The sequence below is a fragment of the Mus musculus genome, chromosome 11 (assembly GCF_000001635.26).
Source record: "Mus musculus strain C57BL/6J chromosome 11, GRCm38.p6 C57BL/6J".
NCBI classification, from domain to species: Eukaryota; Metazoa; Chordata; class Mammalia; order Rodentia; family Muridae; genus Mus; species Mus musculus.
Genome location: NC_000077.6, coordinates 98,058,689 through 98,082,199, shown reverse-complemented (window position 1 = coordinate 98,082,199; position 23,511 = coordinate 98,058,689).

Here is a 23,511-nt window from a genome sequence, read left to right as displayed (position 1 = left end):
ATGGTGGCTGACAACTGCCTGTAACTCCATTCCCAGGGGATCTGATGTCCTCTTCTGACCTCTGTGGCCGCCGTGCACACACCTTGTTATGGATGGGTTGTGAACCACATTTGGTTGCTAGAAACTAAGGTTCTGCAAAAACAGCGAGTGCTCATGACCCCCGAGCCATCTCTCCTGCTCCACCTACCCGCCCCAAGCTCCTGGACACAGCCTCACCTCGTAGTATTAGCGGTAGGTCTGCCTGTGTCCAATCTGCTTGTGTCTGGCTGAGTTCTGTCCCAGCACTGCTCCCTGCAGAATCCCTCAACCTGAGTCCCTAGCTTCCCTTTCCCTTGGCAAAGAAGGGTGAATTCAGGTGGAGCAAGTGCAGAGAGATGCATACAAATGCAGGAGGCAGAACGTCCAGGCTCAGACCAGTAGCATACACGACCCTTGTGGCTTCAGATAGCTGGCTCCACTCGCAGTATCTAATCCAGGTATGGGAATAGTAACGGCTCACAGCAAACACCACTGTGTTCCTTGCTTTTCTTGGCTTCATTCTGACGAAGATCCCAATATCCAGCCTGTAGTAAAGGTCTAAGGGACACACACAAGTTATTTATAGCAGGTTCTTGTCACTTTGGTAGAGATGCATTAAGAGTCAAACTTGCTCATGGCTTCAGGCACAGTGATGCATTCCTCTAATCCTAACACTTAGAAGGTGAGGTGCTTGGGATCCTGAGGCTACACAGAAAAACCCTGTCTCAAAAAAGTCGGGAGGGGGGGTGGGCGCTGGTGAGATGGCTTAGCGGTTAAGAGCGCTGCTGACGACGGTCCTGAGTTCAAGTCCCAGAAATCATGGTGGCTCACAACCATCCGTAATGAGATCCGATGTCCTCTTCTGGTATGACTGAAGAAACATACAGTATACTTACGTATAATAAATCTTTTTTAAAAAGTCAAGATTTCGGGGGCCGCTAGAGGGGTCACTCCACAGCTAAGAGCGCTTGCTGCTCTTACAGAGGATCTGGGTTCAGTTCCCAGCACCCACATCAAGTGGCTCAAACCACCTGTGGCTTTAGTTCCAGCAGATCTCTTGGCTCCTCACGGCCTCTGCTGATGATATGTGCTCACACAGGATAGGCAAATTTAGTCTTTAAAAAGCAGAACAGGTTCAAGGTCATCTTTGGCTATGTGACAAATTTGAGGTGAACCTGGGCAACATGACACCCTGTTTCAGACCAAAAATGGGGAACACGGAAAAAGGCAAATGAATTGTACCTGATTCAGTAGACAACCCCATTTTGAAAAAATGTTACCCTACAGTCTCAAGAAAAAAACCCTTGAGGCCTATGAAATCCTAAATCCCAGTTGACATCCCCACCCCACCCCACCCACCCCCACACAGAGACTTTCAAAGGCAATTTCTTGTTATGTATCCCAGGCGAGTCTCAGAAATGAAATCTTTATGACTCAGTCTGCTGACTGCCGGAATTACAGGTGTGTGACATCTATTCTTTATGCTGCATTAAATTGCAGATGAGGTCTGAATTAGTCATCTGTGGGCCATACAGCCCCTGGGAGGCAGCAGAGGTGTCTGCCTGGCTTATCCGATAACTCCGTCAATGTTAACTTTCTGAAGGAGACAGTGCCCCGGTTTTTAAGTAGGCAAGCTTCTCTTCTGTCAATCCAGCCTGGGCTTGCTCGTCTTCCAACCCATTTTCTCTAGCCAGAGCCCATTAGATGTAAGATTCAACAAGGGAGTCTGAGCAAAGAAACTGTCATAAGGAAACCCATTATTTTGAGCGCTAAAACAATGTTTTGGCAGATGATTGGTGAGATTTCTGAGGGGATGAAGGTGCCTGCTGCCAGTCCTGCCAACCTGAGTCCCATGGTAGGAGACAACCAACTCATACAGGTTTATCCTCTGACCTCCATACATGCCAGCATGGGTGCACCCAACCCACTAGTGTGTAGCTCAGTGGTAGAGCATCTCCAAGGCTGTGTTCAGTCTACAGAACTGCAAAGAAAAAACTCATAGGAGGATATATGTATGGCCTTAATATGGGGAAAGATTGCTCAAGGCTTGAAAACATTTTGAAAGACCCCTGAAGAGAGCAGACCCTCACTCAAGTCTCGGGATGACGTGACCCCCTAAGAACTCACGAGAGACCGACCTTGCTGCAATTGTACAAGGTTTATTGTCAGGAACCAGTGCGCTGGGTCGACTCGTATCGAACGCAGGGGTAGAGAAGTTCGACCCCGAGTAGCTGGGAAAGGGGGTATTTAAAGGAAAAAACCACAACCCAAGTGGGTAGGTAGGGCATTATTGGAAAATGCTGAAAATACCAGTGAAAAGTGACAAGGGGGTACTAAAAATCACAAGGGGAAACTCCCTGCTTCTCAGGATTGTTCTCAGGATTTTAATCTAACTTTTGTGGTCGGCCGGTTCCTGGAACAGGGTCACTGAACGGGCTAACCTACATTCTTGGTTCTCGGGGGTCTGAATTTTTCCTGGTCTTTCAATTTAACAACTTCGGTTTCATTAAAGGCAGGTGTTGATGGTATGTCATTGGTTACATGTGCAGAGCCTGGGTCTGATGCCTAGGCCTGTCTTTTGTCTCAGCACTGGGGAACAGCTATGTGAGTCCCCAGATCTCTAGAGCTAGCTTTAAGTTGACCCAAGAGATCTGAATGTTGAGTTGTAGCCGTCTTTGCTACTTTGTGGGTTCTTTTTCCCATCCTTTATACCCCCAGTTTCAACTTCTATCACTAGAGAGAAGGATAGAGAGGAAAAAGAGAGATCTCTGAATCTAATATTTGTTTCCTCTTTGCTTATAACTAGTCTTTGCTCGTTTGTAGGTTCTCCCCCTCCCCCACCATTTCACCCCCATCACTACATAGGAGGAAAAGGATAGATGGGTGGGAGGAGAGATCTGAATCTAATTTCTTCTTTTTTCTTTGAGCACTACTAACAGTTCAACCTACTCCCTCCCAACAGCCACCAACCCCACCTTATCGGGGTTCTAGCACTTACAAATCCTCTGAAAAATTCCCAGGATGTCAAATATCACACCATTGCAGAAATGATCTACACCTGGCAAAACTACACCTCTGCCAGGAGCAAATCATAGCCAGCTGCCGTGAAGCTGTGCCACCTCCCCACACCTGGGATTAAACCAAGAGCATAGTCTCATCATATTTATTTCATCAAATAAAAACCTGGGGGGGAGTTATTTATTTATCTTCCGTGTATTGTTGTTTTACTTGAATGTATTTCTATGTAAGAGTGTTAGATCTTGGAGTTACAGACAGTTGTCAACTGCCCTGTGGGTACTGGGAATTGTGGGTACTCTTCCTCTGAAAGAGCAGCCAGTGCCCCCAACTGCTGAGCCATCTCTTCAGCCCCCACCCCCGTGTGTGTGTGTGTGTGTGTGTGTGTGTGTGTGTGTGTGTGTGTGTGTGTGTGTAAAGAAACTAAAGTTCCAGAATTCTTATTACATTGAGTTTTTTGGAGGCTGTAGTAGCTGCTTTTTGCCCAAACCAACTGAGTGGAGGGGGTGGGAATCCAGCCAGAATGATTTTGCCCCAAGTCACATCCCTTTCCCTATTAAGTGTTCTTTTTTGTTTTTTTTTTAAGGTTTTTCTTAAGACACTATAGCTGTCTTTAGACACACCAGAAGAGGGCATCAGATCCTATTACAGATGGTTGTGAGCCACAATGTGGGTGCTGGGAATTGAACTCAGGACCTCTGGAAGAGCAGTCAGTGCTCTTAACTGCTGAGTTATCTCTCCAGCCTCACCCCTATTAAGAATTTAAAGAGTGCTGGGCATTGGTGGCACACGCCTTTAATCCCAGCACTTGGGAGGCAGAGGCAGGCGGATTTCTGAGTTCAAGGCCAGCCTGGTCTACAGAGTGAGTTCCAGGACAGCCAGGCTACACAGAGAAACCCTGTCTGGACAAACCAAAAAAAAAAAAAAAAAAGAATTTAAAGAGTGCCCGGCGGTTGTGGTGCACGCCTTTAATCCCAGCACTTAGGAGGCAGAAACAGGTGGATTTCTGAGTTCGAGGCCAGCCTGGTCTACAAAGTGAGTTCCAGGACATCCAGGGCTATACAGAGAAACCCTGTCTCAAAGAAAGAAAGAAAAAAAAAAGAATTTAAAGGGTATTTTTACTTAGAAAGTCTAAAACCAGTAAAACTTGAACAATACATTGTGTCTTTGTAGAATTAACACTTTGGGCTGGAGAGAGAGATGCTCAGAAATTGTGAACTGGCTTCTTGCAGAAGACACAGGCTTGGTTCCCAGCACTCACATGGTGTCACAAGACTCAATAACTGATCCCATGGGATCTGACAGCTGGCCTCCCTTGGTAGCGGGCATGCATGGCACAGGCAAAACATGCTCTTTTAAATCTTTGAAAGTTCCATTTTATAGGTTTATTTTTTTGAGGCAGTTTTGCTATGTAGCTCTAGCTATCCTGGAAACTCACAGTGTAGACCAGGCTGACCTGGAATTCATAGAGATTCTCCTGCCTCTGCCTCCTGAGTGTTTGGGATTGAAGGTTTGCACCACCACACCCAGCTTAAAAAATTAATCTTTAGAATATTTTACAAGGAAGGAGGAAGCAAACATTTTATTTAGTTAATACAGTGTTGAGCAACCAGTACTACTCCCTCGAAAGGCTCTCAGTCCGTGTGGCCAGGGCTTTTTTGTCTCTTCAGCTTGGCTAGCTCAGAGAGAGTGGCCGAGGAGGCTGGGCCCTGGAAGTCAGCAGATGCTCATGCATAGAAAGCAAAGGGACACTGGAGACTCTGTGTCTTCTCCAGGATTGAAACAGAATGCTCTGACTCTGAACCTGGGACCCGGGGTCAGCTGGGCATTTTAACAGGGCTCCTGGGCACGCAGCAAACCAGGCTGCCATCAGTTTTGGATTTAGGTCAGAATGCAGTTACTAGCCTCCTGAATGCCACACTAAAAATAGCCTGGCACCGTCCACACTACCTGTGATAGATCCCGACGCCCTCCACAGCCACGTGCTTCTGCAGACTCACTTCAGAGCCAGACTGGTCGGAGTATCCATCTCTCCTGCACTCTCAGCCATGAGCATTGGAAAGACTTCCCTTTCTCTGGGTCATCTAGGGGGCTAAGCAGTCCTGTCACCCTCTCGAAGCCAGACCCTCCTCCCTCTAAAAACCTACTCTGTTCTCCAGACAGCCTCACTGTCTCAGGCTGGTCTTGCACTCAGGATCCCCTCCGCCCAGCCTCGTGTGCCCAGGTGTGTGCTGGGTTCAGCCCAGCCAGACGGTCATCTTCCTTTACCACCATCCTCCTTTACAAAGGAAGACTCATCTTTTCAGTTCAGGAAGAGCAAAGAGAAGTGACAGGGAGACACATCTGTCTTTAGAGCCACATGGAGTCCAATAGAAAGGAACCTGGGCCCGGCCCAGGGAGGGGTCAGTTAATTCCACCTGCCCTTATACTTGCTTACTGAGAACACAGCTGCCCCCAGGGCCATAGTCAAAAAGGCCATGGATCTGAGTGGCTGGGAGGACTCAGTACATTCATGAGGCCCAGGGTTTGATCCTCAACACCAGAAACAAAAAGGATTCTGCTATCATTCTTTTCTTCTTTACTTTTTGAGATGTATTTATTTTAAATATGAGTGCTCTATCTGTATGTACACCTGAATGGCAGAAGAGGGTATCCCACCCCAGTATAGATGGTTGTGAAACCATCATATGGTTGCTGAAAATTGAACTCAGGGCCCTTAACCGATGAGCCATCTCTCCAGCCCCCTATAAAAAGCTTTTTATATTATAATCCCAGGACTAGGGAGAAGGAGGCAGGAGGATCAAGAGGTCAAAGCCATGTCTACTTAGTGAGTTCAAGGTCAGCCTGAGCTACATGAGACTCAGTTGGGGAGGCAGGAGCATGACTCAAGTGGCCTGTAAGGTACCTTCAGGCTCAAACAGTTTATGAAGCGCCTGCTAGATGGGAATGTCAGTCCTGCAGGTCTGGATAAGGTCCTGATGGGTGAACGTCAACAGATTAGTTCCTACAGAGGCAGAAAGGACCAGGAAAGGGGAAGGAGTCTGAGGTTGAGGCTGGGAGGCCGGAGACACAGTCCCTTAGCCTACAGACAGCCCTAACCTGCCCAAACCGCACGTCCACCACTTCTAGCTGTATGTCCTTGAAAGAGTTAACATTTCTGGACCCTGTGTACAAGGAGTCATGTATGTTATCTATATCAAGCCGAGAGAAAGCTATTCACAGTAGTGCCAAGTAGCTCTTGGTCCTCAGTAAAAGTCAGTTGAAGGACACAGCAAGCCAAGGGAGAAAAGTTATTTTCATGAATGCCCACCCTCAGTTGCTTATAGTTCTGGTCCCTGCCACATGTCAGCCCCATCAGTAAAGCTGGCCAGCTTCCCACATTAGCTGGAGTGCTCACGCAGACAGGACGTCATCTCTGAGATGCAGTCTCTGGGGTTCAGCATGAAGACCACTGAGGTGCCCAAGGGGCCCAGGGATTCACGATGACTATGGGAAGGAGATTCACAAGCCTAAGAGCCTAGCTGCATCCTGTCGGGACTCTTGTTTTGGTATCAACTGTGGCCGTACCATACTTGGCCACCAGGGGGCAGAGAGAATCTGTTCCGGAGACTGAGAAGAAGCCTTGCGGCTTTAAGGTAGGTTTTGGAGAAATTGGAAGACTCCATTTAGCTGGACTACACCCCCAAGGAGCCAAGTGAATCTCTGAAGAACTGGGCCCGGGAAAGGGACCAGAGTCTCGGGCAGTAGTGTGGCCAGCCAGGTTGCAAGGCGCCCCTGAACCGGTCAGGCTTCAGTGCACACTGTCCCTGGCCTCCTCTATGCCAGCCTCCGGTCTCACACACCAGAAGCTAAAACAGGTTCATCCTACCTCCCCTTGCTGGGGACAGAAACTGAGAGGCAGGTGAGGCCCCAAAATAGGCTATGGTTGCAGAAGTGGGGGGTCGGGAGGTACAGATAGCAGGGAGAACCTGGGTTTTTCAAAAGGGTCTGTATGGGCTCCGCTCAAGGCTGTCAAGAGGCCAGGTTAGGTCCCTGTTTGGAAGAAAGGCATTAGCCTGGTCAAAGTTTCAGCAGAAAGAGGCAGCCTGTCATAGGTCTAGAGAATAGAAGAGAGAGCCAGGAAGTGATGGGAGGCAAGGTCAGGTTTCTGTTTCCAGGTCAGTCAGCTCCTGTGGGCGCTAAGAGAGTGATAAAGTCTTTTTTGTTTGTTTTTGTTTTTCGAGACAGGGTTTCTCTGCATAGTCCTGGCTGTCCTGGAACTGGACCAGGCTGGCCTCTAACTCAGAAATCCTCCTGCCTCTGCCTCCAGAGTGCTGGGATTAAAGGCGTGTACCGCTACCACCTGATTTTTTTTTTAATAGATTTATTTCTTTTTCCTTTATGTGTGTATTTTGTCTGCATGTATGTATGGGCATTGTGTGAGTGCCTGGGTTCCTGAAGACTTCAGAAGAAGGCATCAGATCCCCTGGAACGAGACTTCCGGTAGTTATGAGCCACGAGTGTATGCTGGGAACTCAGCCTGTATCCTCTGCAAGAGCTGCAAGTGCGCTTACCCACTGAGGCACCTCTCCAGCCCCTAGCCCTTAGCTTTTTGAGACACCTTCTCACTCTGTAACCCAAGCAGGCCTTGGACTCAGCCTTTCTTATGCTGGGATTACAGGAGTGAGCCACTACATCTGACATCAAGGATTTGGGGAAAGAGGATTATGAGACAGGATTCCATTCTAGATTAGACGGACCTCAAACTGATGGTAATCTTTCTACTTCAGTCTCCAAGTGTGCACAGGTTACAGGTGTACACCCTCATTCCTAGTCTCCAGTGCCATGTGAGTGTGTGTTTCTGCACATGTGTGAGTGTGTATGCATGTGTGTAGAAGTTTAAAGTCAACCCCAAGTGCCTTTCTCAGGTCTCACTCCACCTTAGTTGTATTTTAAATATTTTGTTTGTCATTTTTTTTGTTTATTTTGTGATGGGGTTTCTCTGTGCATTCCTGGCTGTCCTGGAACTCACTTTGTAGACCAGGCTGGCCTCGAACTCAGAAATCCACCTGCCTCTGCCTCCCAAGTGTTAGGATTAGAGATGTGTGCCACTGCACCCAGCAAATTTTTTTTAGACACTCAGCCAAGCATAACAAAAAAAGACAACATCCCCAGCTCTGAGATTACAAGTATAGACCATCACAACTGCTGTCTCTGTGTGTGTGTGTGTGTTCACATGTCTGTGGGCACACACTTGTGCTTATGGAGGTCAGAGGATGACTGCAAGTTCAAGTCCAGCTTGGACTTCATAGTGAGTTCCATTTCAGTCGGGGGCATGAACAAGATCTGTCTGAAAACAAGCAGATATAAGTCTGTTCTTGGTCACTCTCACCCTTACATTTTGAGGCACAGTGTCTCACTGGAACCCAGAGCTTCGCAGTTCATCTAGTCTAGCTAACTTGTTCCATCTCTTCCTCTGGAATGCTGAGAATTACAGGCAGGCCCACACGCCTACTAGTGCTTCCTCGGGCCCTGGAGATCCAAATTCCTATCCCCATGCTTGCTCAGCAATTTCTTACCCACTAAGCCAGGGTTTCCTCTGTGTATCCTTGGCAATCCTGGAACTTATTCTGTAGACCAGGCTGGCCGCAAACTCAGAGATCCTCCTGCCTCTGCCTCCCAAGTGCTGGAATTAAAAGCATGCACAATGCTGTGGTTGTCACCACCCAGGCATACTTTGTGGGATTTTTTATAATTTCATTTTATTTTTATTATTTATTTATTTAATGTATATGAGTACACTGTAGGTGTCTTCAGACACACCAGAAGAGGGCATCAGATCCCATTACAGATGGTTGTGAGCCACCATGTGGTTGCTGGGATTTGAACTCAGGACCTCTGGAAGAGCACTCAGTGCTTTTTTTTTTTTTGATTTTTCTGAGACAGGGTTTCTCTGTGTAGCCTTGGCTGTCCTGGAACTCACTCTGTAGGCCAGGCTGGCTGCAAACTCAGAAATCCATCTGCCTCTGCCTCCCAAGTGCTGGGATTAAAGGCATGGGCCACCACTGCCCGGCCAGTCAGTGCTCTTAACCGCTGAGCCATCTCTCCAGCCCCAATCTGTTGTGCTCACCTCGTACAGCAAGAAAAAACGCAACACGGTCAGATTCTTCTCCACAGCCTTCTTTATTTCAGGAACACCTCGATGCTACGGGAACTCCGGAAACCCAAGGAAGACTGCTTATATACACCCCAGCACTGGGGAGAGCTATGTGTCCTCCTGGGATTGGTTAGTCTGCCGGCACTTTGATTTGTATGCACCCGCTCGGGAGGGGTTGGCACCAGATTCGGGCTAGCACCTGCGCAGTGGCATTGTTTACAGCGGAGGCCGTCGCCATCTTTTAGGCGCCCGGCTGCCTACATCTCCCCCTTTTTTTGTTTAATAATATGATGCTGGACTAGGTCTGGGCAAGTCTGTCCATTGGCCACGGCTCCTGTCTTAGGTCGATCCTTTCATGTCACAGCCTTACCCGTCCTAGGGTTACCCTATCGCCTCCAGGCCCCATGTCTTAGGTTGGTCTGTGCATAAGGAAAGTTGCCTGTCACTGGATACCATGGATCTGTGTGACTACAACTGCCAGATGACCTAGGGCGAACTCTTACTTTTTTAAAGAGGCCAGCCAAACATTGGGAGATGTGCCATCAATGCTTGGTACACCACTGCCTTATACTGAGCGGGCTCTCATTTGAATCGACACAATAGCCAGGTACAAAAGACACAACCCAGGAGGACCACTGCCCCCCAGGCCAACATTCCCGCCCATTCCTTAAAAAATGAGAAGGCATTGGTGATCCAGGAGGTGAAGTCCCCCAAGGTGACAGGATCCAGTCGAGTGCTGTTGAGTTTTGCAATCTGGAGGAGCAGCTTTCTGGACAACTGCTCCGCTTTAGCCGACCAATGACCTACTCAGATAAGAGGCGAATCTGTTCAAGAGACTGAGAGAAGTTAGCTTGTACAACTTTATACAAGGGGCATCTAATGGGCATAGGTGGCAAACACTTCAAAATCTACTATAGGCACAAAGGTGGGAAGTTTCACAACCACAGCAGTATACCCTGCCAACACTCTGCTAAAAAACATGTCCTTCCAGAACTATTACAATCTATATCTCTGTCGTGGGGAGCAATTTTCGCGTCAACCTCTCTGGTACCCAAATCGGGTGTTCTTGACCTTGTGGAAAAACACAAACAGCTCCCCTGGATCTCGAAATAATGGGATCTGGGCCATACCATTTTCCAGTTAGGACATCTTTCCATTTGACATCCTGTTTAAGGATAGGCGAGGTCATGGCATGCCTATCTGCAGCCGAACGACCATGTTCGTCCAGAATTTAAAGTAAAGAGGGTTAAAGATAATTGTACTTTGGGTGGCCAGCCATCGGCGATTCCCCCTTTTCGTTTTTGTAAGAGTTCTTTTAAGGTTCAATGTACTCTTTCCACAATGCCTTGGCCCTGTGGATTGTAGGGAAGGCCAGTAAAGTGACTAACCTGCATTATTTTGCAAAAGGTTTGGAATGATTTTGATGTATATGCAGGGCCATTATCAGTTTTTAAACTATCTGGCCTTCCCCAAGCTGCCCACGCTTCTAGGCAATGGCCAACCATGTTGCGGGATTTCTCACCGGACACGGGGGAGGCAAAAATGACACCTGAACAGGTGTCAATTGAAACATGAACATACTTTAATCTTCCAAATGCTGAGACATGAGTAACATCCATTTGCCACAGTTTTAAAGCAATCCACGAGAGTTAATACCAACATGAGGAGGGTGGTGAAATTGTACACACTGTGGGCATTGTAACACCACATCTCGTGCTGAGGCTCGAGAGATATCAAATTTCTGCTGAAGTGTGGCAGCAGGAACATGATACAATCGATGAAAATCTTTTGCAAGCTCCAGTGGGGTGGCGTGAAAAATAAATTCCATGCAAGTGCTAGCGTCCACTAAGGCATTTCTTTCAGCCATAGGGTCTGGCAAGGTAGAGTGAGCTCAAATATGTTGAATAAAGAATTTATGTATTTTTTTCCAAATCAATTTTTCTAACTCTAATAAGATGGTGCACACAGGGCTGGTAGGTCTAATGGGTCCTGCAATTTCTAATGCACGCACTGCATTTACTACATAAGCCGAATCAGAGACTAGATTAAAAGATTCCTTAAAAGCTTTGAATACTTCCAACACAATTTTACATTCAGTAAGTTGTGGGGTGCCAGGATTGTATTGAAAAAGAACGGGTTTTTGAGAATTAACTACATAGGCACCAACACCTGTTTTAGAACCATCTGTATAAATGTCCAATGCACCCGATATGGGTTTAGATGCTGTGACTTTGGGGAAAATCACTGGATGTTCACTAAAAAATTGTAGCAAAGGATCTTTGGGATAATGATTATCTAATTCCCCATCAAAACTACAGCGCAATAGGGCCCAATCATCTATCAAAGAACTTAGGATCTGTATTTGATTATCATTGTAAGGTGTAATGATTTTGTGAGGGGGTGCTCCAAAATGTTGAATACATAATTTAATGCCCAAAATCACTAATTGAGCTACAGCAATGGGATAATATTCAAGGGTTTTACTGGGAGACACATGAGGATAAATCCACAATAGGGGACCTGACTGCCACAACACTCCTGTTGGTTGACAGAATGTCTTCAAAACACATAGAAGGATTTCCTCTCCTTCTTTCCATCTATACAGCTTGGCCTTTTCTAAATACCTTTCTACCTTTTCTAATGCTACTCGGGCCTCAGGGGTGAGAGCACGAGGTGACAAAAGCTGTGGATCGCCCTTCAATATATCAAAAAGAGGGATTAATTCAAAATTTGATAGCCTCATATATGGACGAATCCAATTTATATCACCTAGCAATTTCTGGAAATCATTTAATGTTTTTAAATGATCTTTACGTAATTCTATCTTTTGAGGTGTAATAAAATGTGGAGTAACTCGAGCACCCAAGAACTCTCCTAAATTTCCCATTTTAATCATGCCTTGTAATGACTTTCCTAACCCTTTTCCTGGAGTGTAGCCCATACTAGACATAATTTCTCGGGCTTGTGGGGAATACTCATTAGTTAGTCTAAGATCCATTTTGGTTAAGACATCCCTACCCCATAGGGTCACAGGAATAGCCACAATATAAGGAAAAAATTTCCCTGACTTACCTTCCTCATTTTTCCAAGTCAATTCCTTAGCACTTATAAGGGGAGCAGTCTCATAACCTAGACCACGGAGGCTTTGAGATGATGTTTATGAAGGCCATTTTGGCGGCCAATCATGAGTGAAGATAATACTGCGATCTGCACCTGTGTCTAACAACCCCAGGAAGGATCGTCCTTCAACCTCCAAAGTTAGCATGGGGCAATCTCCTAATTCTATTGATAAGAAAGTGAACCGAGAACCTGTAGAACCTAGTCCACTCTCTCCTCTTATTTTATTATTTGCTGGAAAATATTTATGCAAACTTGGCAACAGTAATAATTGAGCAATTCTATCTCCTGTGGAGATAGCTGAAATGCCACTGGGGGAGGCCACTAAGATTTTCACAACCCCAGTATAATCTGGATCAGTCATTTCAGGGGTAATTTGTAATCCTTTTAAAGCAGAAGATGAGCGGTCAAGCAATAGTCCTACAGTATCTTTGGGAAGGGGGCCTTTAAAATCTGTATCTACGGGCCGTACCCCCATCTGTGGGATTAATACGAATCTGGTGGTGGAGTGGAGGTCCAATCCTGCGGAGCCAGTAGTGGCTCTCTGTGGTCTCTCGGATGACGGAGAGACGGCCAAGGTTTCGTCTGGTCTTTCTGAAGAGCCCCATATATTTGAGGGCCCTGGGGACGTGGGCCCTGCTGTCCATTTTTTGGCCTAGTGCCACCATATCCTGCTTGTAATGGTCGGCCTTCTATGTCCTTTGTCGATCTGCACTCATTAGCCCAATGTTTTCCTTTTCTACATTTATGGCATATTCCTGGCTGTCTAGGTTTATCTAATGGAGTCCTTTTCTCATTTTCAGGGCATTGTCTTCTAAAATGTCCTCTCTGGCCACATTTATAACAAGTATCATTATTAGATTTACTCAATTGTACTATAGCTGCTGCCAGGCCTGCATTGGTTAACGAGCCCCCTAGTTCTCTGCAAACCTTCATCCAAACTTCTAAACCTTTATGTTTATAGGGTGTAATAGCTGCTCTACACTCCTTAGTGCATTGCTCATACACTAGCTGTTTTACCAAAGGCATAGCTGTATCAGGGTCTCCAAAAATTCTAGCGGCTGCTTCAAGGAGGCGTGCTACAAAGTCTGAAAATGGTTCTATGGGACCCTGCAAGATTTTCGTAAGATTGCCTGAGACTGCGCCTTTGTTCGGCAATGCCTTCCAGGCTTTGGTGGCTACCTCATTTATTTGGGCACAGACTGCTTCAGGATAATTTGTTTGATCTAAAGCAAAACGTCCTAAACCTAGAAGCATGTCTGCATCCCAATGTCTCTGAGGATCTTGTCCTGTGGCTAAATTTGCTGCTGCCTGACTGTTTGCATATTCATAGGACAAGGACTTCCAGTCTAAATACTGTCCGGGCGACAAACAAGCCCGAGTAATATTATTCCAGTCCCCCGGGGTGAGGCAATATCTAGCAAGCGCCTCGACCTGTGCAACTACAAAAGCTGCACTCACCCCGTAGGTACGGACTGACTCAGCCAGTTGCTTAATAGTTTTAAAATCTATTGGCTCATGATTCTGTCGTCCATGGCCATCTAAGAAGACAGGGGAAGTCAGTTCAGCTTCCTTCCAAACCTCTGGGCAAAATGAGGTACCTTTTGTGGATTCCTTTTTTCCTGTATACTCAGGGTTAAGAGGTGGAGCGGTCGGCACTTTCGATTTTACTCTTTTGCCAGCTGACACCCCCTTTTTTAAAGGATTGGTTTTGTATGACCAATCTGGATCGTACCTATCCCTCTCATGCCGAGCTGCCTCTTCTTCTAGGTCAGCTTCCTCATCTTTATCAAGCTCTGAGTCACTGGAGTCAGAACTTGCTGAACTTATTGTTAAGTCTTTTAATGAGGGATATCTTTTTGCTATTTCCTTTCCTTTCACATTATTTCCTTTTCCTTTTGAATTTGCCTTTTCTCCCTTTTCCTTTTCTCTCTCTTTTTCGCCCCTTTTCTTTCTTTTACTTATGTGTTTCCTATCTTCCTCTGACATACTTTCTTGTTCTGTGAAAATTTTCTGACCTGCCTTAACTGCTTCTATCATACAAAAGCAGAGGCCAGAAATTACAAAAAACGAAACAAAAACACCAAGAGCTACCCACACTAGGTCTACGAGCGAGAAAAACATCCCTCCTTTTAACCAGGGGTCAATCTGGGAGACTTACCGGTACCGCCGTTCCTCAGCTGAAGAGTTCTGAATCCACGCGATCCTCGGTTCCCCGTGCCGGCCACCAATTTGTTGCGCTCACCTCGTCCAGCAAGAAAAAACAGTCGGATTCTTCTCCACAGCCTTTTTTATTTCAGGAACACCTCGATGCTACGGGAACTCCGGAAACCCAGGGAGGACTCCTTATATACACCCCAGCACTGGGGAGAGCTACGTATCCTCCTGGGATTGGTCAGTCTGCGGCACTTTGATTTGTATGCACCGGATCCGGAGGGGTTGGCGCCAGATTCAGGCTAGCGCCTGCGCAGTGGCATTGTTTACGGCAACGGTGTACCGGAGGCCGGCGCCATCTTTTAGGCACCCGGCTGCCTACACCAACCTATGTGTTTTGAAGTTTTTGTTTTTAGTGGTGTGTATATGCGCAGGTGTGTTCATGTGAGCTCGGGTACCTAAGAAGGCCACGAGAATTGAATCCCTTAAAAGCCGGAGTTACAGGTGGTGGTGAACCACCCAACAAGGGTGCTGGGAACAGAAATCTGGTCCTCTGCAAAAACAGGAAGCACTAGACCCCTGGGCCATTGCTCCCGCCCTCTGGATCCACTGTCTTTTTAATCAAGCTAATGCCATCCTTGTTGCATAATTCGTCCGCTGCTTTAATATTTAACGAGTCTCAGTAAGCAAGTGTTTCTCCGGACAAAGCGCTTTCTGGCAGATAAGCAGTCTCTCCTCACCTGGCTCTGACTGGCTTCCCCTCTTTTCCTTCCATGCTGTTCCCGCTCTGCCCCCCACCCCCGACTTCTCCTGATCCTGCCTTCTGGCTCACTTGCAGGAATAGGGAAGTCCTCTTGTTGGGGTCTCTGTGAAAAGCCACCATAGGTAAGTCAAGAAGGTAACATTTGTTTTCCATCCCTCCCGAGGACAGGCAAAGGGGCCATTGCTCAGCCCTCCCTGTCCGCAAAGATTTGCAAGCCAGGAACCAGGAGGGGCCCTCTTCACTGACATCCAGGATAAGCTCTCACGCTGGGACCTCCACCCACACCCACCCAGTCAATGCTGCTGCAGGCGTCCATCGAGGACACCCCAGGCGCCAGGGTCCACAGGTGCAGGAGGGAGTGGCCTGAGGGTGACCCATGCTAGAGTAACCTTCGTTTCTCCTCACACTGACCCTATCACTAATATTGAGACTTAGAGTCCCCGTATCCATGTTCTGATATAATCTGTGACCCTGGAGACATGAACCCCATGAGTATCCCTGTCCTCTGTCAAACGGAAGTGTTGCTACCCTCCCACAATAATGTCCTGCCTCTTCCTCGGCGCCACGCCCCACTCTCATTTCTGCAACCAATCCTCTGATTGCTCACCAACTTAATAGAGAGTAGGCCTCCTGAGGACGGGACTATCTTTCTGTGTACAGCCAGTCCCTCAGTCACAGAACAATGGGCGTGACACAGAATGGCCGCTAACTAGGTCACCTGACAGCAAAGTTTATGCTTGAGAATAACTCCGCGTCACCATCAGCCATTCCAAAGCTCAGCTCAGCTACCGACCGACCGACTCTGTGTCCTTGAGAAAATCCTCGCTTCTGGGCTCCTTTCCTTAACAGTTCCCACCCGCCCACCCATTTCTGAGCAGCAGCAAGGGCCACATGAAATAATGGACTCCAGAGAGTTCTACTTCACAATGACATCACAGTGGTGACATTGGCTTATGGCCCAGAGGAGCAGTCATACTTAGCCTTTGCCAATTCTTGGGGGGGGGGGGGGGGGATCTCTGGACAGCTCCTGTTTCAAACAGGGCAGGGGCTTCAAACAGGACCTTCCCACCATCCCCTAAGGGTCTCTCTCTCTCTCCCCTCCCCCCCTCTCTCCCTCCTTCGCCTCTCCCTCTCCTCTCCTCTCTCCTCACTCCTTTCTCCCTTCTTCCCCAAAGAACCTGCAGCTTCATGTAGCACACCCTACGAGCCGTCAGGCACAGAGAACCCTCCCCTAGTTCCCTGGCCTCCAACCTCCCTGTTAACATGTGGCTGCCTCACTCAACAGCCGCCTTTATTCCCCGGCTTTGTAACTCCTAGGGCTTTTGAAACATCCAGCCATGCCCAACAATAACCCAGGAGAGTGGGAGGTCAGGGTGTTTTGAGATGTCCCAGAGCCTAATAAAAATTCTAAGAACTAAGAACTAAGGGCTGGTTTCCAAAAAAGTCCAAGAGCAGGAAGTCTGTTCTCTCCACTTTCAAACAAGTTCTTGAAGACCCAGCTTTCCTTGAACAAGCTGCAGAGGGCTGCCACACACAGTTCCCCCAGACTGGATTACAGGTTTTCTACCAAAACGACATGTTTAAAAGAGAGCACAGCACAGGGTTGGGCTGGATCAGTGAACTGCCTTCTAGCCTTCATACACTAGCAAACCCACAAGATGGTGAGGCATGGCGTCTTGTTGGCTGGATACTCATGGCTCTTGGAGACTGAGGACCTGCAGGGATAGCCCAAGTTGGTGTCTCCAAAGCTAATCATTGACTGCCAGGGGGGATGGTCTCCCACAATCCTAGTGGTCCCCAAGAGGCCCAAGGGGTGAGGGCTATCTATTTAGCCCCAAATCCACATGTCGTACAGAGGCTTTGGCACCCTCACATGACCCCACAGGAGAGGCCTCTTCACTCTAGGAGGCAGAACAAGTAGATATAGAATCACAGGAATCCCAAAAGGACTTTTACACCTCAATGTCCTTTCTCTTTATGGGACCACATACATAGGCCATCTACTGGCAGGACACCTGTCCTTTCACTGAGGGTACCTGACTGGTTGTGGCACTCAGGGGTGGAGACTTCCTCAGGGTGGTCTCTTTGCTTCTGTCCTGCCCTGCCTTAGGGCATGGATCCACTGAGGGTTTGTACAGACAACCTGCCTGGGGAAGTGTTTCCTTCCTCACATTAAGCCCCCCACCCCCCACCCCACCCCCACCCCACCCCCGTTGTCCTTCTATACAGACAGCCTCCTCCGGCCTCCTCCCGCCTCGCCCACCTTCCACCTCTCTATTCACCTCTGATCACGTAGCCTGTCCTACATACCCCAGTCACTATGTCTTATCACAGGAAGCAGAAATGGGATCATGTTCCCTGGCCTGGTTGTCTCCATCTCTGGGTACCTGGATCCTTAGTGGAGCAGCTGGGGCTGGAGAGATGGCTCAGCAGTTAAGAGCACTGACTGCTCTTCTAGAGGTCCTGAGTTCAATTCTCAGCAACCACATGGTGGCAGGATTACAGTGGTTGTGCCCCTGCACGGCTCAGGGCTCCGGGTCCCCCTCCCCTCAGCGCAGCCCTTTCAGCATCTCTGATCTTTCCCGTCCCAGCTGCCTACCCCAGCCTCAGCCTTTGTTGAAGGTGGGAAAACTCAGCTTGAGACAGGTAGAGTTGCCTGGTTGCAACCCCTACCTCAGTCTTCTGACATGCACCCTGACCTGGGCACAGAGAAGCAGCTCTTCACCAATCATCAGACCTGAGAAGCCCTGGGAGGGAAGAATACGAGACCTCACAAGGCAAGGCTACCCAGACTCTCATCTGTTCCATACTTCTGAACATAGTTCCTCATTTGCCAAGTGGGACAAGACCTCCTCCTTCTTCTCAGGGCAGTGAGGATTATAGGAAATCCCCCCCACACACACACACACTGGTTATCAGATAGTCTTTTATTGAAATATTTTCTTATTGCTTCTTAACTAGCTGGGCACTCCACCAAACCACTGTTGATGTCATCTATAATGTCATGAGGGTGGCGGCCATCCACATTGCAGCCCACAGACTGTGCAGTACTCAGGATCTTCTTGATAGTTCCAGAAAGTTCTCTAGCCAAAGACCGGTGTCTCATCTGCCATAGGAAATCTTTTGAGGTTACACCTGGTTCCAAGATTTAAGTCCCCAGGTGACAGAGGACACCGTCAAGAACCCCCATGTAAGCCAGACATAAGCCAGACACAGTGGCTCATACCTGCAGTACCAGTTCTAAAGAGGCAGAGGCAGGAGGACCTGCTGTGGGTTTGAGGCCACCCTGGTCTACACAGCAAGAAGTTTCAGGGATAGATAGTGAAAACCTGGGTTTTTTGTTTTGTTTTGTTTTGTTTTGTTTTTTTAAGTGAAAAACAGAGTTGGGTACAGCGGCACAGGCCTGTATCCTAGCTACACAGGAGGCTGATGGGAGGGGGGGAGAGAGGCAGGCAGTGTAAATTCAAGCTCTACTTGGGTTACATAGTGAGTCTAAGGCCAGCCTGGATAACTTGTTTGTTTTGTTTTGTTTTGTTTTGTTTTGTTTTGTTTTGTTTTGTTTTTTGAGACAGGGTTTCTCTGTATAGCCCTGGCTGTTCTGGAACTCACTTTGTAGACCAGGCTGGCCTCGAACTCAGAAATCTGCCTGCCTCTGCCTCCAGGGTGCTGGGATTAAAGGCCCGGCCAGCCTATATAATTTAACAAGACCCTGTGATAAAGTAGCAACTGAGAGAGCTCAGCAGGCAGAGGTGCTTGCTGCCAAGCCTGACAACTAAGTTTGTTCGTCATCGCAGAAAGTGAAAAGTAACTCCTACAGGTTGTCCATAGACTTCCACACACAGGGCACTACATGCACAGTCCCACACAAATCAAACACAAGAAAGAGAGGGGTGCGGGGCCGGGCAGTGGTGGCCCATGCCTTTAATCCCAGCAGTTGGGAGGTGGATTTCTGAGTTCGAGGCCAGCCTCGCCTACAGAGTGAGTTCCAGGACAGCCAGGGCTACACAGAGAAACCCTATCTCGAAACCCCCTCCAAAAGGGGGTGGGGGGGACTGGAGAGATGGCTCAGTGGTTAAGAGCACTGCCTGCTCTTCCAAAAGTCCTGAATTCAAATTCCAGCAACCACAGGGTGACTCACAACCATCCGTAATGAGATCTGATGCCCTCTTCTGGTGTGTCTGAAGCAGCAACAGTGTACTTACATACATAAAATAAATCTTTTAAAAGAGAGGGTGAGAGAAAGAAAAGAAGGAAGGAAAGATAGGGTGAGATTGTGTGTGTGTGTGTGTGTGTGTGTGTGTGTGTGTGTGTGTGTGGACTCAGGAGGTGAAGGCAGATGTTTAAGGCTAGCCTCTGCTACATAGAAGACCCTCTTCCAAGAATACGTCTATGCGTATATGTATTTCTCTAGCATTCACCCCGTAAGGGTCTCCCTCTGCTGCTCCAGACATTCTCTTTTTTTTTCCCACCTTCCCCCAAAGGTGGGGAAGTTCAGTAGCTAGCTCAAGGTCACGTGGTTAGGAGGATCCAGGATTTGAGTTACAGTGCCTGCTCCTAGTCCCTTCTCTATGCCCAACTCTGCCAGACAATTACAAGTGGGATTGAAGCCAGTCTCAGGCATGGTGCCAACCTGGAGAGCCAGAGTGAGGAAGTATTTCTCAGGCACTCACAGGCTCACTCACACTTATCTGCTCCCTCCCTCCCTCCCAACTCTCACATTCATGGCCCTTGGTCACCCATTCATTCAAAAGTCCAGAAAGAACCATAAGACTCAGTGCTGGGAGCCCCTGGGGAGCCGCCAAGTATCAGCCTGTCTAACTGCAAAATGGGGATAAAATATCTGTATTTTACTCCTGGACTGTGAGCCCTGGTGGTGAGTAATACAGGGATGACGTGAGAAGCCACATTTGCATATTTTCCTAGTGCCTGGGTTGGGGCTACTTTGCTTGGAATTCCCTCGGGACTGGGACTGGCGATGGGCATCCCGGATGATACCTGGGAAAGGGGAGGCATTGCTGGAGGGCAAGGGGAGCCAGGAGCCCTGGAAGTGTCAGCTTATACCTTCTTGGGAGAAGCCCAGATCCAGTGTATATTTTAAACCTATCAGTGAGGTAGGACAGACAAGGAAACAGATATTCATCATGTCCAAGGTCATAAGCTAAAGATCACAGGAGACTGCCCACCATGGCCTCCAGTCACTCAGCACTATTCTTTCCTTGTTTGTTTGCTTATACATTTTTTTAAAAATAGGTGTTTGACTGCATGGCCCTGGCTGGTCTGGAACTCTCTGTAGACCAGGCTGCCTCTGATTTCCAGAGCTCCACCTGCCTCTTCTTCTCCTGTGCCACACCACGCCAGACAGCTGACTGGCTTTTAGGTGGTTCACGACTGTGGTCACCCAGCAGTTTCAACACCATTTTTTCATGGGGCTGTGGAACCTGCTGGGGACCACAGTCACTGCAGAGCCGTCAGCAGCACACATGTGAGTAGTAGGGAACAATAATATTTTGGGCTGGTTATGGTGGCAGGAGATAGAATCTCACTGTGTAGCCTTGGTTGACCTAAAACTTGCTCTCTAGATCTGCCCTTTTGTTTTTATTCTGTCTGCCCTCCCTCACCCAAGATAGAGTCTCTTTGTGGAGCCCTGGCTGTCCTGGAACTCACTCTGTAGACCAGGCTGGCCTTGAACGTAGGGATGAATCTGCCTCTGCTATCTTTAAAAAAAAAAAAAAAAAAAAAGAATGGAAAAACCAGCAGGGTATTCCTTGGCTCCAGGAAGTAAGTTTGGAAAACCCCTTCATAACAAGCCAATTAATCCCAGTACTCACTTGCAAGACAGAGACAGGAGGATTGCTTTGAGCTCAAGGCCAGCCTGAACGGCATAAGACCCTCACTGAGAACTGGAGGGTCCGGGAAAAAGTCCTCCCAAGGGAAAGGCAGCGTCCTGGCTAGTCAGCGCTCTTTCTGTTTCTCTCAGCCTTGCAGTCTCTCTTCGTGACTAGCTTCTTCTTCAAGCGGCTGTCCTGTTTCGTACCCTGTGCCTTTATCTAGGATGCTCTCTCTATCCAGAATATTCTGATCCCGTGTGCCTTACAATCTCCTAAGTGTGCCCCAGGATGGCCCAGAGAGGCCTCTGTCATGAGATTTGTTGGCTCAGGGTCTACAGGAGAGCCTTGACACAGGCACCAGCCAGCCCACTACCATTGCCTCTCCATTTGGTAGCTAGGACCTCCTTGCTTGGCCAGCCAGCCAGCCAGCCAGCCAGCACTGCTTGGGTGTGGCTTGGTGTGAGCCCCAAGCCTCAAGCACTGGGATGTTGTAGCCATGTCCGGAACCCTTCCCAGGGAGGCAGCCTAGGGAGGAGTTGAAGGCAGGCCGCATCTTGGTCCCAGCATCTCTGCATCATGGTGCTCACACTTCTCCCCCACAGTTGGCTGGAGGCACCCTCACCTCTAACACACAGCCTGTCTGCACCCACACATCCTCCTCCTTCCTCTTGGTCCACTCGGAGTGAGGGCCCCAGCCCAGTCTGTGCCAACACCCCCTCATCAGCACAAGATCATTGCTTACAGTGCCTGTCACCCCAAAATTCCAGCCCCTAGCCCTCTCTGTTTGTACAGGACTCCTCTCCCTCACTACCCCCAAACTGATGACATTGCTGTTACCTTGGTAACAGATGCTTTGTGGGTGGGCAGGAGAAATGGAGAAAGAAGGCTGTGCTTCAAGACACTCTCAGAAGCAGGGTACCATCCCAGCACAGGGTGGAGGGAGGGGAGGGGGCGTAAGGGTGGCTGCTAGGACATTGACCCCACAGGGCCACAGGATCGGCAGCCTGTTTCCCTAGTTTCAGGAGAAAAGAAACAGCAGGAGACATCTTTGGGAGAGAGGGGTTGCTTCATAGAGAAGGAAACTTCCCCACCTCCATGTCCCCTCACACAGAACATGTCTCCTGGGGTTATGGCAAGTGTGGGGGCAGTGGGGAGGAGGATGGGAGGGACTGCACACTAGAGCTCATGTTGTTCCCTTCAGGATGCCTGGGGCGCATGGGGCCCAGAGACAGCTCCCTCACACTGGGTTAGGAACAGTGCCACAGGCGGTAGGAAGGCAGTTCTGAGCCAGTGTCCCGAGTGCCAGAGGCTGGTGGCAGCAGGGGCTGGCAGGGGCCCTCCTCCAGCCCCTGGGGACCTGGCTGTCCCAGATGCCACAGCCGGGAAGTGTGTCAGGTGCTTGCGTAAGAGCCTTCTGTGTTTCCATAAAATCATAATTACCGCTGCCTGCCACGGGCCTTAATCATGACAGTGGTATCTGCCCCTGAGGTCCCAAGCCAGCTGGTGCTGGTAGGGAACGAAGAGGAGATTGGGGTGAGGCTGAGGAACACTTTTCCCCAGCTGGGAGGTGTGAGCTTAGACTCTACTCCCAGCCAAGACGGACTCCGCCACCTTAGACACCCCATCCAAAAGCTGGAGGGAAAGCCTAGAAGATCCTGTTGTCACCTGAGCTGTTATTGGCCACAAGGTTCGGAGGCCCCTGGGAGGGGGCTGAGCTCAAGTCATTTCTGAGGAAAAATCTGTCAGTCAGTCCTTAGGGAAGGAGAAGAGATTCTGCACGGTGTCTCAAACACTGAAAATGGAGGCAAGACAGCTATCGGGTGTGTTATCTTCCCCAGTGTTCCTTAATTAATTGATTGATTGATTGATTAATTAGTTTGTTTATTGGTTTTATGTTTGGCATTTTTTATTGTTTGTTTGTTTGGTGGTGGTGGTGGTGGTTTTTCAAGACAGGGTTTCTCTATGTAGCCCTGGCTGCCCTGGAATTTACACGCTGTAGACCAGGCTGGCCTCCAACTCACAGAGATCTGCCTGCCTCTGCCTCCCAAGTGCTGGGGATTAAACGGTGCTCCACCCCATCTGGCTGTTGTCCAGTGCGTCTTAGTCTTTCCGGAATCTGGGATTGCCTGAGGAGAAGCTGGGAAGCTCAGGACCCCCCATGGCAAGTTGATCAACTACTGTCTGTTTTGTGTTCTTCTTTCCAGACAATGTTTACTAGCCTCCAAAATCTTACGCAGCTTCAAGAGGTTCGCAGACGCCCTTAAACTCAACCAGAAGTCCAGAACGGAGGGTTCCCAAGAACAATAACAATAGTCACTAATCAAGCCGGGTGTGGTGGCACAAGCCTTTAATCCCAGCACTTGGGAGGCAGAGGCAGGCAGATTTCTGAGTTAGAGGCCAGCCTAGTCTACAGAGTGAGTTCCAGAACAGCCAGGGCTATACAGAGAAACCCTGTCTCAAAAAACCAAAAAAAACCCAAA